Source organism: Hyperolius riggenbachi, chromosome 2 (genome assembly GCF_040937935.1).
Source record: "Hyperolius riggenbachi isolate aHypRig1 chromosome 2, aHypRig1.pri, whole genome shotgun sequence".
Lineage (NCBI taxonomy): Eukaryota > Metazoa > Chordata > Amphibia > Anura > Hyperoliidae > Hyperolius > Hyperolius riggenbachi.
This window is the reverse complement of record NC_090647.1, coordinates 133332039-133346888: the sequence shown is the minus strand read 5'-3', so window position 1 is coordinate 133346888 and position 14850 is coordinate 133332039. Positions and strand designations below refer to the sequence as shown.

The 14850-nt window shown below is 42.0% G+C and overlaps 1 protein-coding gene across 1 annotated transcript in view; it reads left to right on the top strand.

The window, feature by feature from the left end:
- The window catches only part of MBD6 (methyl-CpG binding domain protein 6), a 107286-nt gene that overhangs the window by 46337 nt on the left and 46099 nt on the right, over window positions 1–14850 (top strand). The window contains exon 2 of the mRNA XM_068267438.1: window positions 9983–10169. The gene's annotated coding sequence lies outside the window, so the exon portion shown is untranslated. The remainder of the gene's footprint in view (window positions 1–9982; window positions 10170–14850) is intronic.

Sequence of the window (14850 nt, the reverse complement as noted above, 5' to 3'; positions counted from 1 at the left end):
CGGTCAACATTCTCCAGCGTTAACCGACATCTCTAATTATTTAGAATCCTGTAAGCTCTCACGCATCTCACAGGCCCAATTAGAAGCTCTCAATCAAGAAATAGACAGTGAAGAGGCTTTTGAGGTTCTCAAAAACCTACAACCACATAAAGCGCCAGGACCCGATGGCTTCTCAGTGGCCTATTATAAAAAATTTAAGTCAATCCTCACACCCAAACTGACTACCCTTTTTAATGGCTTCATGGGGGCAGAAAATATCCCAGAGACCATGACACAATCTCACATGGTACTTATTCCCAAGCCTGATAGGGACCCGTTAGAGATGACTAATTATAGGCCAATCTCTCTCCTGAACGCAGATTTGAAAATATTCTCAAAAATCCTTGCCAACAGGCTCTCCCCCATGATGCCATCCTTAATTAATGCCGACCAAGTCGGATTTATAACTGGGAGATATGCAGGAGATAACATCCGCAGAATAGTTAACCTAATTGATCAAATCAATTTCTATAAACTTCCAACTGTCCTCCTTGGTTTGGACGCAGAAAAAGCCTTTGATAGGCTAAGTTGGGATTTCCTGTTCCAAACCATGGATAAAATGGGTATAGGAGGTATTTATCTAAACGCTATCCATAAATTATACTCAAATCCTAAAGTAGCTATAAAGATTCCGTATACCAATCCTAATGATTATTTCCATATCTCCAATGGAACCAGGCAGGGCTGTCCCCTGTCCCCATTGCTTTTTGCCCTATCCATAGAGCCACTGGCTGCAAGGATAAGGGACAACCCTGACATAATGGGCATCACAATAGGTAGGTCCACCTTTAAAATTTCACTATACGCGGACGATGTCCTTCTGTCCCTTGTAAATCCCATAATCTCCGTCCCTGTATTACATGCAGAGCTCTCCAGGTACGGCCAGCTATCAAACTACAAAATAAATGCCACTAAATCGGAAATACTTCCTTTTTACTTAACGCCACAAACCATGAATACCCTAAAATCTAGCTTCTCATATAAATGGCAAGAGTCTACTATAAAATATCTTGGCATCCAGGTTACCTCACTTACTTCAAATCTTATAAAGCACAATGTTACTCCAATTATAAACAGAGTAATCTCGGATCTCCATAGATGGGAAGATTATCCTATTTCTTGGTTTGGCCGTATGGCATCATTCAAAATGAATTCTCTCCCCAAGCTGTTATATGTATTCTCAGCAATTCCTTTTTGGATCCCCAAATCATTTCTGATTCCACTACAGAGAGCATTGTTTAGATTTATTTGGCACTGCAGACCCCCCCGCATTGCCAGGCCTATACTTACACTCCAAAGACATGCCGGTGGACTCTCAGTGCCAAACTTATACAATTATTATGTTGCTGGGCAATTTAGACAGATGGTGGCCTGGTGGGAACGTGGCCCACACGCTAGATGGGCTCAGATAGAGTTTCAGGTCCTCAAACCATATCATCCAAGTGCCTTACTCTGGAATCAGATAGGAAACAGCTATTTACCATACAAAATTTACTCTTCTGTGTCTTCTAACATCCGCTTATGGTTTTCTTTAGGGAAACGAATCACTTTGTTTACTAGGAACTCCAGCTACATCCCTATATTCGGCAATCCTGCATTTACCCCAGGTTTAAAAATAGCAACAACCTCAATATGGAAGACCAAGAACATTCTGTGCATAAGGGACCGTCTAGACCCCTTCACCGGAAAACTGTACTCATACGACACACTAAAAGAAAAATTAAATCTATCTGACTCTTACTATTTACAGTACTTACAAATCCGCCACTTTATATGCACTGTGTCCTCCTCCGTGGAATTCCCACAAAAATCGGAACTGGAATCAATTTGGGAAGGAGGCCCCAAACAAAAAGGCCTTATCTCCATGCTCTACACGTGGCTAAATGACCCCAAGAGACACCACCCGGATCTCCAACATAAATATATGCAATATTGGGACCAAGCGTTTCACACAACAACTACACCAGAATCCTGGCTAAAGATCTGGCAGAACGCAGCAAAAACATCCATTTGCGTCCAAACTAAGGAAAATATCTACAAAATTATGATGTTGTGGTATAAAACTCCGGTGCGTCTTAACAAATGGCTACCCTCAATATCCCCGGCATGCTGGAGAAACTGTGGAGACACTGGTTCGTTACACCATATCATGTGGGACTGCCCGATAATCCAACCCTTTTGGACACAAGTTCTGGCCTTCATCAAAAGATTTACTGAAATTGAGGTCCCTTTGGATCCATGGATCTGTTTGCTTGCCAAACCCATGCTCAAAATTAAAAATAATTCATCCAGATTGATAAATCATTTCTTATCAGCAGCACGCTGTTTGATCTCTAAGCATTGGAAGGATGCACAGCCTCCCACTATGTCAGAATTTCAAGCAAGAATTAAATATGTATATAATCTGGAATATTTGACTGCTAGAATACAGGATAAAATGCATGTGTTCAATAAGGTGTGGGGTGATATATCCTTTTGAATGTTATGCTTTTAGGTTTACCTGGAATAGGTAATGGTCTCAAGGTTGACTCCTCTCTTAACTTTTCTTCTCTATCTTCTTCTCTTTTCTGATCTACGGGGATAGGCGGGGAGTGTCTGGGTAGACACCCTCTCCTAACTTTTGAATACCACTAGGGCCTCACGAGGCTCAAACTTTATAATTTTTCGGTTCCACTACCACAATAGTATACGCTGAAGGGAAACGTGGAACTCTGCTGAGAATGTTATATAATAGTTTACAGAAAATGCCTATTATTAGATAGTTACCCAAACAGATAAGAGTCTTGGTATGTTCTGTGTTTTATTGCACTGTAACTTCTTGTACAAGTGTAAATTGGAAACAATTTTGTTATGAGCCTTTATTATCTTATCTAATAAAAAAATTTTAAATATAAAAAAAAAAAAAAATTAAAGCGGACCCAAACCAAACTTTTTTTTTTTTTTTTTATTCAAAATATTTAGCTGCACCATTCTGACACATACAAAGATAAAAAAACACTCCTTCAAGCCTATGAGCATTTCAGAGCATGCTTTTCACCCTTCTCTTTTCATAACTAGGGTTATACAGGTGGCGGCCATTAGCAATTCCTCCTTTGCCGGACACCTCCTACTCCACCAGTCTGCCGGATTCTGTCCCAGCAATATGAAAGGAAGGGAGGGGATCCTCCAATATATGTAAAATATTTTATATTTGTCATCATGCAGCTGAAAAAAGTCTGCTATTTATTATTATAATTTAGAAAATAGATTTTATTTCTGGAATCTTGTATTATTAATTTGGGTCCACTTTAATGGTGGTAAGTATGCACAGGGAAGGAGAAAAGCAGTATTGTCAACATACGGATGACTTTCTAGTTTCTAGTAATATTTTTTTTTTCTTTGAAAAAATGGAAGTTTACAGAAAGGTCTAAATCAAGTGTACATTAACCACTTCACAACTGAGGGGTTTTACCCCTTGAGCACCAGAGCAATTCTCACCTTTCAGCGCTTCTTCCATTCATTCGTCTATAACTTTATCATTACTTATCACAATGAAATGAACTATATCTTGTTCTTTTCGCCACCAATTAGGCTTTCTTTAGGTGGGACATTATGCCAAGAATTATTTTATTCTAAATGTGTTTTAATGGGAAAATAGGAAAAAATGTAGGAACATTTTTTATTATTTTTCAGTTTTCGGCCTTTATAGTTTTTAAATAATGCATGCTACTGTAATTAAAACCCATGAAATGTATTTGCCCTTTTGTCCCGGTTATAAAACCGTTTAAATTATGTCCCTATCACAATGTTTGGCGCCAATATTTTATTTGGAAATAAAGGTGCATTTTTTTCAGTTTTGCGTCCATCCCTAATTACAAGCCCATAGTTTATAAAGTAACAGTGTTACACCCTCTTGACATAAATATTTAAAAAGTTCAGTCCCTAAGGTAACTATTTACGGTATGTATATTTTTTAATTGTAATTTTTTTTTTAATTACAAAAAAAAATAAAATTGGAGAGTGTAGGAGGTAATGAGTTAATTTTTAGTGTAAAAGTAATGTATTTGTATCTGAAAAATGCTTTAGGGTGTAGTTTTACTATTTTTACAATATATCAGTAACTTTTTGTTTATGCGACCTGCAAGCGTACAGGAAGTACGCTTGCAGGAAGGGTTAGGAGGCTGGGACACTGTTTTTTTTTCTCACAATGATCGCTGCTTCTCGTAGAAAGCACTGGCATGAGCACGGGGGCGCGCGGACGGGCGAGCGGGAGCATGGACAGCGGCGGGAGCAGCGTCAGGTACGGATTTCTTCGTCCCTTGGTGGTAACAGGGTGGAAAAAGGGACAGAGAAATCCGTACCGCTGGGGGTAAAATGGTTAAAATCGCTCTGCTCTTATAAAATAAAAACGTCATGGTGCTATTTGAGGCATAGAGGAAGGTGACTGGATTGGCAAACTATGCATGTAACGTGGCATGTATGTGACAACTAGTATTAAGACTGCAGTCTTGTGATCCTCCTGAACTGTCATTTATCAGTGGTGTAACCATTACTAGCTTTCTTTACATACAACAAACCACCTACTCTTGACATTGAACATAAGTGCCTTTTGATGACATTTAATGCTTGTACTGGTCAGATTTAGCTGTGTGATTACAGCTATTTTCAGGATGCAAACTTGTTTCTTGAGTCGCATAAGGCCTAGCCTTTTATGATTGCCAATATAGAAAGACGTGCAAAATTGTGCCAAGTCTTGAACCCAACAATAAAGTGTATTTTGCAACCATAGTATAACAGATTATGGACGTAGCAATTAACTCAATAGAACACTGAACATAATTAAAATTTGCACGAGTCACAATACTAACAGGTAATACAGAACTTTATTGTACAAAAAGGTATAGACATTCATCCACAAACTGCCTCAAATTTGCCAGTAAGCCAGGCCAGGACCTCGTACACTAAAAGCGATAAAAAATTGGCGAATTACGTGTGCCACCAGCTTTAAATTCAATTATCTCCAAGCAAACACATAATAATGATCTATAATTGGCATGTTTTACCCATAGGGTTATATTAGCAGCATTAGCACGCATTTACACTGCCTTATAATATAACACAGCGTTGGAGAACCCCTTTAAACGATGTTATGTGGAGTAAATCCAGGGAGTTGTCACATTATTATGCCTTTATACCATGAGGGAAAGTCAGATACATGGATCCAGGGCTGTGGAGTCTGTACAGAAATCATTCGACTCCCACTTGTCAGTTTATGAAACCACCAACTCCCGCTCCAGGCACTCAAATTTTCTCCGACTCTAACTTCGACTGCATGGATCACAGTTCCTTGACCAGACATTACCTCATGGATCACAGTCCATATAAGGCTAGACAGATCAGTGCACTGATAGTGAGAGGGGCTGACTTGCTCGCAGGCAGATTCACTGCTCCTCTGCGGCTTTAGCTCCTTCAACTCACCGTTATTCACAGTAAATAATCCCCAGCTGACATATGTACTTTACTCCTGCGTCTGTGCACACAGCATCCTCCGTCCGGGGCTTACAGCACCCTCCTGGATCAACCACACTGTCGGCAGTGCAAAATTAAGTTATTTCATGACTCCAGTATCCACCACACAGTCAGATGGGCTTTGGATCAGAAGAATGATCAATGATTTATCTGTAAACCATTGTGCACTATTCTGTCAGATGTCAGGATGGAATGTTGATCTTAAAGAGGAACTGTAGTGAAAATAACAGTGAATAAAATTGGTTATTTTTTTTAAAATATTAATTTACAGATTATATAGTCATTGTTGGCTCATTGTAAAAACTTTCCTCTCCCTGATCTACATTTGAAATGTATCACTGGTGGTGACCTCCTTAGTTTTGCCAGGTGATCTGTGCGAAATTTTCATTAGTTCTATGCACAGAGGGATATATTGCTTGCTTGGCTGTTGGAAAAAGCCATTATTTCCCACAATGCAATCAGGTTCCTTGGATAAAGTTTATCTATCTCTGTGCCTTGCTCAGTTTGGAGGGAAGCATGAACTCTCAGTAGCCGATGAGTACCCGAACTGATGATTACTGTTCTATTGCTAGAATCTTATGTAGTATGTAAGTGTAATGTAAAGGTGGACATATGTCACTCAATCTGCCTCCAGATCAACTATTAGTTAGATCCCTTAAATCTGCACAACAATTTCCAATAGATTTCAGCATGAAAATCGTCCTTGTGTCGCCGCTGCCATCCCCCTAGTGTATATGTGTCCCACCCATGAGCAGCGTTTGAAGGCTCACCTGTCTATTGGTGTGAATCCTGGCCTCCTCCAGTTTGCTGGGTCACATCGATAACCTGTACCACATGACAGTGGTGCACGTAGTTACTCCGCTACACACGACCATTTCACATGGTACAGGTGCTGGCAGTGACACCGGAGGAGACTGGCATGACAGGTGAATTTTCCACACTGCACACAGGTCCCGGGTGGGGTGGGGGGGTCTCCAGATGGGGGTCAGTCAGTCTTCGGGGAATTGGATGCCATTACCCCTTGCAACCGAGATCTTACAGCATTCCCATTTGATGCTTTTGATTGATTTCTGGCTGAAATTGGTCAAAAGATTAATGGGGTGGCCATGTTGTGGTATCGGTTGTCCGATAAAATTATTAGATGGAATGGTCGATCAGCCCACAATATTGGGTGATGCATGGACAGCCTTAGCGTTAACTGGCTGCATCTCTTGACTTCTTAGGTACATTTTACAATTTATTGTTCCTTATTAGCACATTTCATGCTTCTGAGTAATGGCTATGCTGGTGTAGCAATTGTGCTTCTTCTGACGAGCTGGGAAAAGCCACTAACAAAGTGCCTGGTTCGTTGTACTCTACGGAACACAACTCCCTTAAGGTGCATGGCTGTCCAAAAGCTTTCCTGACAGCGGCTTAAAAGGAACGTTTTCTACATAATTGTTTACTTCTTTATTGGGTAAAACTGCTGGGAAAATGCATACATTCCATATGGCTCAGTGTTCCATAAGGACAGTGCATGGGAGTCTTCTACAGTAGAGGTACCACAGTGTTCTCCCCAGCCTCTTTCAGCCGGGTGCTCCACCCGGCTAGATTTGGTGACCACCCGGCTGTCCTCTTCACCTCCTCCTATGCTGTAAGCAGAGTTGCCCTGCATTTTCATCTCGCCCCACCCGGCTACTTTTCCATGCCACCCGGCTACTATTTCATGCCACCCGGCTGGAAAAAAATTCTGCGGAGAACACTGTACCAGCACTGTGTTAGCTTCCATTCATAGCATCTGTAGTATTAGGGTTCTGTGACCGAAACATACCTGATATTTTGCTGTATATAACAGTGTTCTCTTTTAGATGAAGTCAGTTAATTAGATGTGTGATTTGGCATACAGATGCGATTCAGGTAGAAGGATTCACAGCCAACAAATTACCATAATTATAAAGGAGGTATGCCCATTGCATTACCAGAGGAAAAAAATTATCTCCAACCTCTCATTCCCTGAGCTGATAATAAGGAATGCGTCCCCAGAAAAAAGCCAGAATGATTTAACAAGGATATTAAGCCTTTCAGACTTTCTATAGCAGCCTATGTCAGCTATACAAGTCCATGACTCAAGGTTTCACTGTCTATTTTTACCATTGTTGCAGAAAAGCATTTCCATAGCATTTTAAAAGAAATGGAGATGCAGCGGCAGAGCGTCTAGGCATTGCTAAGCCTACTAATATGTGTGGACCAGGGCACGAAGAAGTGTAGTAAATTCAATTTGGACGTTTAAGGGTTGATTCAGGCTGACCCCCTCCTTCCCGACTCCTCCTATAGATGCCTTTTCTGTCTTGTGGGAATGACTGCTATTCTTCCTAAGGGTAATAAATATCAATTTACTGTCTGGCAGGCTCTTTGTCCTATTTATTTCATCTGGTTGGAGGCGCAAGAGTGTGGAGGATGATCTTTTCCTCCCCCCATGCTCTGCCTGCCCTGCCTGTCTATACTGACACAGAACACACACTGACACAGACACCTTACACTTTTTACACAACCACTACCAATATGGCAGCTGGAGTCTATAATAGAGTCTTCAGCTAAGGCTGTGCTGTGTGGAAATGTAATGGGGACCTGTTACTAATCGGCTTGGGGGGTGAAGGGAAAGGTTCTTCTATGTCTGCTTATCTGAAGAAGCAATACATGTTGATATATATGTGTAGCCATGGTAATACTCATTTACTCTTCTTGGTGTATCATTACTGGGCTTGGAACCACTGATTGTATCAAGTACATCATGTGTAGACCAACACCAGACAGCTTCTTTCATATAACTATAGTGGCACAATATTCCTGGCAGACTGTGAGGAGATGAATGGAGGGCTTCTGGTTGGGAGCATAGTTGCCATTAAATGTAAATAATATTGGGTTGTAAACACAGCAGTACAATGCACTGCAGGGTGCAAGTCACTTCCTAGAAACACTTCATTAGTAGTTATGTCCAAATAAGGCAATAAGCAACTAGCGAAAAAGTGACTGTGATCATTTTTCACTGCAATAATGTAATTTGTGTAAAGAGATGGGACATTGCTGGACACAGACACCACTAGTATGTAACAGATACATATCTGGTCAATTTATATATTATAATAACTTAATTTGTGTTCGATCTGTTAAAGAGGGCTTATTTACTTCCTCTGAGAGGGATACGTTTCACTGGCCATACGAAGTACTATAGAGCCTAGGATCTCATGGTGCACGTACCCCTGGGGGAACTCGCAATGGGTTCAGGGGGTCCTTGAACTTGTCATAGTCAGTCTATTAGCCTTCTCCCTGCTGTATTCTTTCTTTTTAAATTATGTGCACTGCAGCGTCACATTCTTTTGTGCCCCCCCCAGCGTAATTCAGAGCGACAGGGAGCGCTTCCTGTTTACCTGATTCAACCGCAGCATTGCCCTCCCCTTGCAGGATCGACTCTCCTATTGGGAGGTGCTGTAATGCCTACATTCTCCTCTGGGTCCCGATCATGTGATACGATATGATCGTGACCTGATGGGAAGATGTCAGCAATACAGAGCCGATCTCCTTTTCCTCCACCAAATGGAGCTACACCACTGTCATCCTCCTTCGGATCCCGATCACATAAAATGACATGACGCGTGATCGGGACTCAGAAGTGGATGTTGGCATTACAGCGCCGCTCAGTGATAGAAAAGGAGAGACAATCCTGCAAGGGGAGAGCGAAGCCTGCGTCCAGATCAGGTAACTATCAAGCGCTCCCTGCCGCTCTGCGTTAGGCTGCGCTAGGCAGCATGAGTTAAGCCAGCTGTGGCAGCCCTGCCCAAAGTTATCTAAAGCGAGCTAACTCGGGCAGGGTAGCTAGAAGGTTAAAATAAGTTTGGGGTTTCAAAAATTAAGTCATTAGATAAGTCTGAATAAGTATTTTTCTCATTTAAAACCTAAAGGAATGTTTAAAAATCATTGATGCACAACTATAAAGTACACCTAACAAATATGTGTGTCAAGAGGTACTTGAAATGACGTTATTCACAATAAGGAGTACTCGGCAAACATCAACTATTACAGAGGGACACATGCTATAATAATGTTGTGAAACACTGCTATAAGAGTACACTTCTCTTGGCCATACATGGCCAGATCAAATCCATTATTTCCTCATTCCTGTTCTTCAACAATCAACCGAATCTCCATTATGCCGATGTAAAGTAGTACCGCTTCTATCAGTTCTCTGTTTTGTAAAATCATTTTAATTTTTCTTTCTTCTTGTTAGTAGGAGATAAGCTTATCTTTGTCAACTAGAACGATTAGTTGACTGCATCTGTATGGATGGGATTTTTTTCTTAGACAAGTGGGTCTCTCAAAGGCCAGATGACTGTACTTGTTTGATTGAAACAATTTCTTTGCTGTGGCATTAATTTTACAATGTTTCTAATCTTTGCAGACAAGATGGATTCCTAGCAATTTCCACGCCATCTTTCTCCAAGCTCCAAAGGAACTTTCAAGGAGCCAGTGATTAACATCAGATCTGCCTCCTGCCACCACGGGAACCTGACTAGCTGCGACTGCACCATGCTGGGCCGTGAGGATCGCACAGAGACCTAACGCCTGTACTGTGCCGCAATGACCAGGTACAGCAGCAAATGCATGCTTTTCTGTGAGGATGTCCCTTCCAGTCACCAGCCAGGCAGATGTGATACTAGCGCTTCTTCAGTGCTTGCAGTGGCCAAGTCTCCACATATAACTGAACAGCATAGGCAAGATGAGTTCCAGTTTTAGTTAAAGGGTAATACACACACAAAGAAATTGCGCAGTAGTTGTAAACACAAATCCAATGAAGTATTCCTAAAACATAACATTTGATACATATTTAAGAGCCCATGTATAAACGTACAAATATTGCTATATAAAACCAGGGGTTTTCGAATATGGTACAAATGGCAGTAAAGACCACTACTTAGTGAGTATGAAATGTAAAGTGAATCTGCAAAACCGCCATCAAGAAAAGTTAGCCCAGGCCTTGCTTGTCACTTATCAAAAATGTCTTTATCAAAAATCACTGTAATTAAAACCCATTAAAAACACTACAAGAACCACAGGAATGGCACGGTACACCCCCACTTTCACACCTGCTCCATACATACATGACATTATTTCAATAGGAAAACTGCATGCAATTGTGATATACCACAGAGCTCTGGGTGTTGCAGTAGCTATTCCATTAACTTGGCTTACTAAAGGTCCGCAATTTAGGCTGAACCTATATTGGCAGTTCCAATGAATGCAAACATATAAGCAGAATGGATCATACAGCTTCACGTGATTGTCAATCATCTGTATCAAATGTCTAGATGCATGTCCTCCGCAATACAGATAGCAACTCAGTCCAGCAGTAGCAATCCATTTCCACCTTGATGTACACAGCACAACATCACCAGCTAGATCAGCCTTTCTCAACCTTTTTACCCTGGAGGAACCCTACAAATAATTTTGTGATCTCAAGGAACCCCTGCACTTATTTTGCAGGACGCATGGTCTTTAAAAATAGGTGTGGCTGTTTATAGCACTACCCCCTAATACAGTGTCTCCTTATTCTGGTGCTTTTTATTATTGTGCTCATTATTCTGACACCCAATCTAGTGTTCTTTTTTTACAGTACCCATTATTCCAATATGCTCTATTATGTATCACCCACGATGGGGGAAAATGCCAAGGAACCCCTGGAGAGTAATCAAGGAACCCTGGGGTTCCAGGGAACCCTGGTTGAGAAAGCCTGGACTAGATAAAAGCCCTTAATATAAGTTGTGGTTAGCAGGTTTTGCATAGCATTGGTAAGTCTTGCATAGCACAAGCGGAGCATAGAGTCATTAGCAGCACAGTCATGACCTTGCTTGGGGGATCGCCAGGCCCCTGTGTTTGTAAAACAATTGCATGCAGTTTGTTTCCTGTTGAATGAATGGCATTCATGTATGTATGGAGCAGGTGTTAAAGCGGGGACGTACCGTGCCATTCCTGGGATTCTTGTAGTGTTTTTTATTGGTTTTTAATTGCAGTGATTCTTGATACATTTCTCAGATTGATTGTTCACAATAAAGACATTTGTGACAAGCGAGGCTTGGGCTAACTTTTCTTGATGGTGGTTTTGCAGATTCAAAGTATCTGAGTTTAAGGCCCGCAGACAATTGGTATATCTGCTCTTGTAGAGCAGTTGGCATTCTGTGCAGTTAGATTTCCAATTGACTTGCCACTAAAAGACCAGTGTATTTTTTTTGTGTATGAAATGTAAAGTGGTCAGGCTGTCCACCTGGAATACCCCCACAACACTACAAAAGACACAGCATCTCTACACCAATCCCTACATGTTTCAGCCCAGAGGGGCTTCGTCAGGTGATACAATGCAAAGTGTCTAGTTACATCAGTTTAAGTGAACATAAATCAAAATGTAGTGCCTGTCACATTTATTTATTATTTATTGTATTTATAAAGCGCCAACATATTACGCAGCGCACAAAGTAGTTCAAGCTTATATGTGAGCTCACCAGCCACTGACACCACAATGCTTATATACCATCCATATCTGCATTACTGTCTTTCACCATCATTTCCTTTCAGTAGTCTCCCCAGAAAGTAGTCCCCCCCCCCCCCCCAAACGGCTGCATCAGGGTTCCATATTGAACATTTGTTTGTCAGTGTTCTAAGGACAGACACTCCAATAATAAATGCCATGATGTTTCCTTGGATTGAGCATTGGGTTGACAAAATATTTTGTGATTTTATAATGTTTTAGAGATGCTTCTGTTCCTTCATATGTAATTAAAACCCATTAAAAACACTACAAGAACCACAGGAATGGCACGGTACACCCCCACTTTCACACCTGCTCCATACATACATGACATTATTTCAATAGGAAAACTGCATGCAATTGTGATATACCACAGAGCTCTGGGTGTTGCAGTAGCTATTCCATTAACTTGGCTTACTAAAGGTCCGCAATTTAGGCTGAACCTATATTGGCAGTTCCAATGAATGCAAACATATAAGCAGAATGGATCATACAGCTTCACGTGATTGTCAATCATCTGTATCAAATGTCTAGATGCATGTCCTCCGCAATACAGATAGCAACTCAGTCCAGCAGTAGCAATCCATTTCCACCTTGATGTACACAGCACAACATCACCAGCTAGATCAGCCTTTCTCAACCTTTTTACCCTGGAGGAACCCTACAAATAATTTTGTGATCTCAAGGAACCCCTGCACTTATTTTGCAGGACGCATGGTCTTTAAAAATAGGTGTGGCTGTTTATAGCACTACCCCCTAATACAGTGTCTCCTTATTCTGGTGCTTTTTATTATTGTGCTCATTATTCTGACACCCAATCTAGTGTTCTTTTTTTACAGTACCCATTATTCCAATATGCTCTATTATGTATCACCCACGATGGGGGAAAATGCCAAGGAACCCCTGGAGAGTAATCAAGGAACCCTGGGGTTCCAGGGAACCCTGGTTGAGAAAGCCTGGACTAGATAAAAGCCCTTAATATAAGTTGTGGTTAGCAGGTTTTGCATAGCATTGGTAAGTCTTGCATAGCACAAGCGGAGCATAGAGTCATTAGCAGCACAGTCATGACCTTGCTTGGGGGATCGCCAGGCCCCTGTGTTTGTAAAACAATTGCATGCAGTTTGTTTCCTGTTGAATGAATGGCATTCATGTATGTATGGAGCAGGTGTTAAAGCGGGGACGTACCGTGCCATTCCTGGGATTCTTGTAGTGTTTTTTATTGGTTTTTAATTGCAGTGATTCTTGATACATTTCTCAGATTGATTGTTCACAATAAAGACATTTGTGACAAGCGAGGCTTGGGCTAACTTTTCTTGATGGTGGTTTTGCAGATTCAAAGTATCTGAGTTTAAGGCCCGCAGACAATTGGTATATCTGCTCTTGTAGAGCAGTTGGCATTCTGTGCAGTTAGATTTCCAATTGACTTGCCACTAAAAGACCAGTGTATTTTTTTTGTGTATGAAATGTAAAGTGGTCAGGCTGTCCACCTGGAATACCCCCACAACACTACAAAAGACACAGCATCTCTACACCAATCCCTACATGTTTCAGCCCAGAGGGGCTTCGTCAGGTGATACAATGCAAAGTGTCTAGTTACATCAGTTTAAGTGAACATAAATCAAAATGTAGTGCCTGTCACATTTATTTATTATTTATTGTATTTATAAAGCGCCAACATATTACGCAGCGCACAAAGTAGTTCAAGCTTATATGTGAGCTCACCAGCCACTGACACCACAATGCTTATATACCATCCATATCTGCATTACTGTCTTTCACCATCATTTCCTTTCAGTAGTCTCCCCAGAAAGTAGTCCCCCCCCCCCCCCCCCAAACGGCTGCATCAGGGTTCCATATTGAACATTTGTTTGTCAGTGTTCTAAGGACAGACACTCCAATAATAAATGCCATGATGTTTCCTTGGATTGAGCATTGGGTTGACAAAATATTTTGTGATTTTATAATGTTTTAGAGATGCTTCTGTTCCTTCATATGCCGTCAGCTGAGAAAGTTTTAGCATTCCTCACACTACCTCTGTCTCTTTTTATCTAAAGCTTTGTGCACATGCTAGATGGTTCTCAAGTTGAGTTTCCGGTCTGGGTCACCTCTGTTGAGAATATAGCATGTGTATAACTGCTTAAAGGGAAGGTTCAGGGAGGGTGGGTAAAAAATAAAAATCAATTTCCACTTACCTGGGGCTTCCTCCAGCCCGTGGCAGGCAGGAGGTGCCCTCGCCGCCGCTCCCGGTGGTCTCCGGTGGCCGACCCGACCTGGCCAGGCCGGCCGCCAGGTCGGGCTCTTCTGCGCTCCAAGGCCCGGAACTTCTGCGTCCCACGCCGGCGCTCTGACGTCATCGGACGTCCTCCGGGCTCTACTGCGTAGGCGCAGAACTACTGCGCATGCGCAGTAGAGCCCGGAGGACGTCCGATGACGTCAGCGCGCCGGCGTGGGACGCAAAAGTTCCGGGCCTTGGAGCGCAGAAGAGCCCGACCTGGCAGCTGGCCTGGCCAGGTCGGGTCGGCCACCGGAGACCACCGGGAGCCTGCGGAGCGGCGGCGAGGGCACCTCCTGCCTGCCACGGGCTGGAGGAAGCCCCAGGTAAGTGGAAATTGATTTTTATTTTTTACCCACCCTCCCTGAACCTTCCCTTTAAATGCATTACCAAAAGATTTGGAGTGCCAGATCATCTCTCCCCTGCTTACCCCGTCCACTCAAAGCCACTCCATTGTGCACTGCAGTTCCATCTC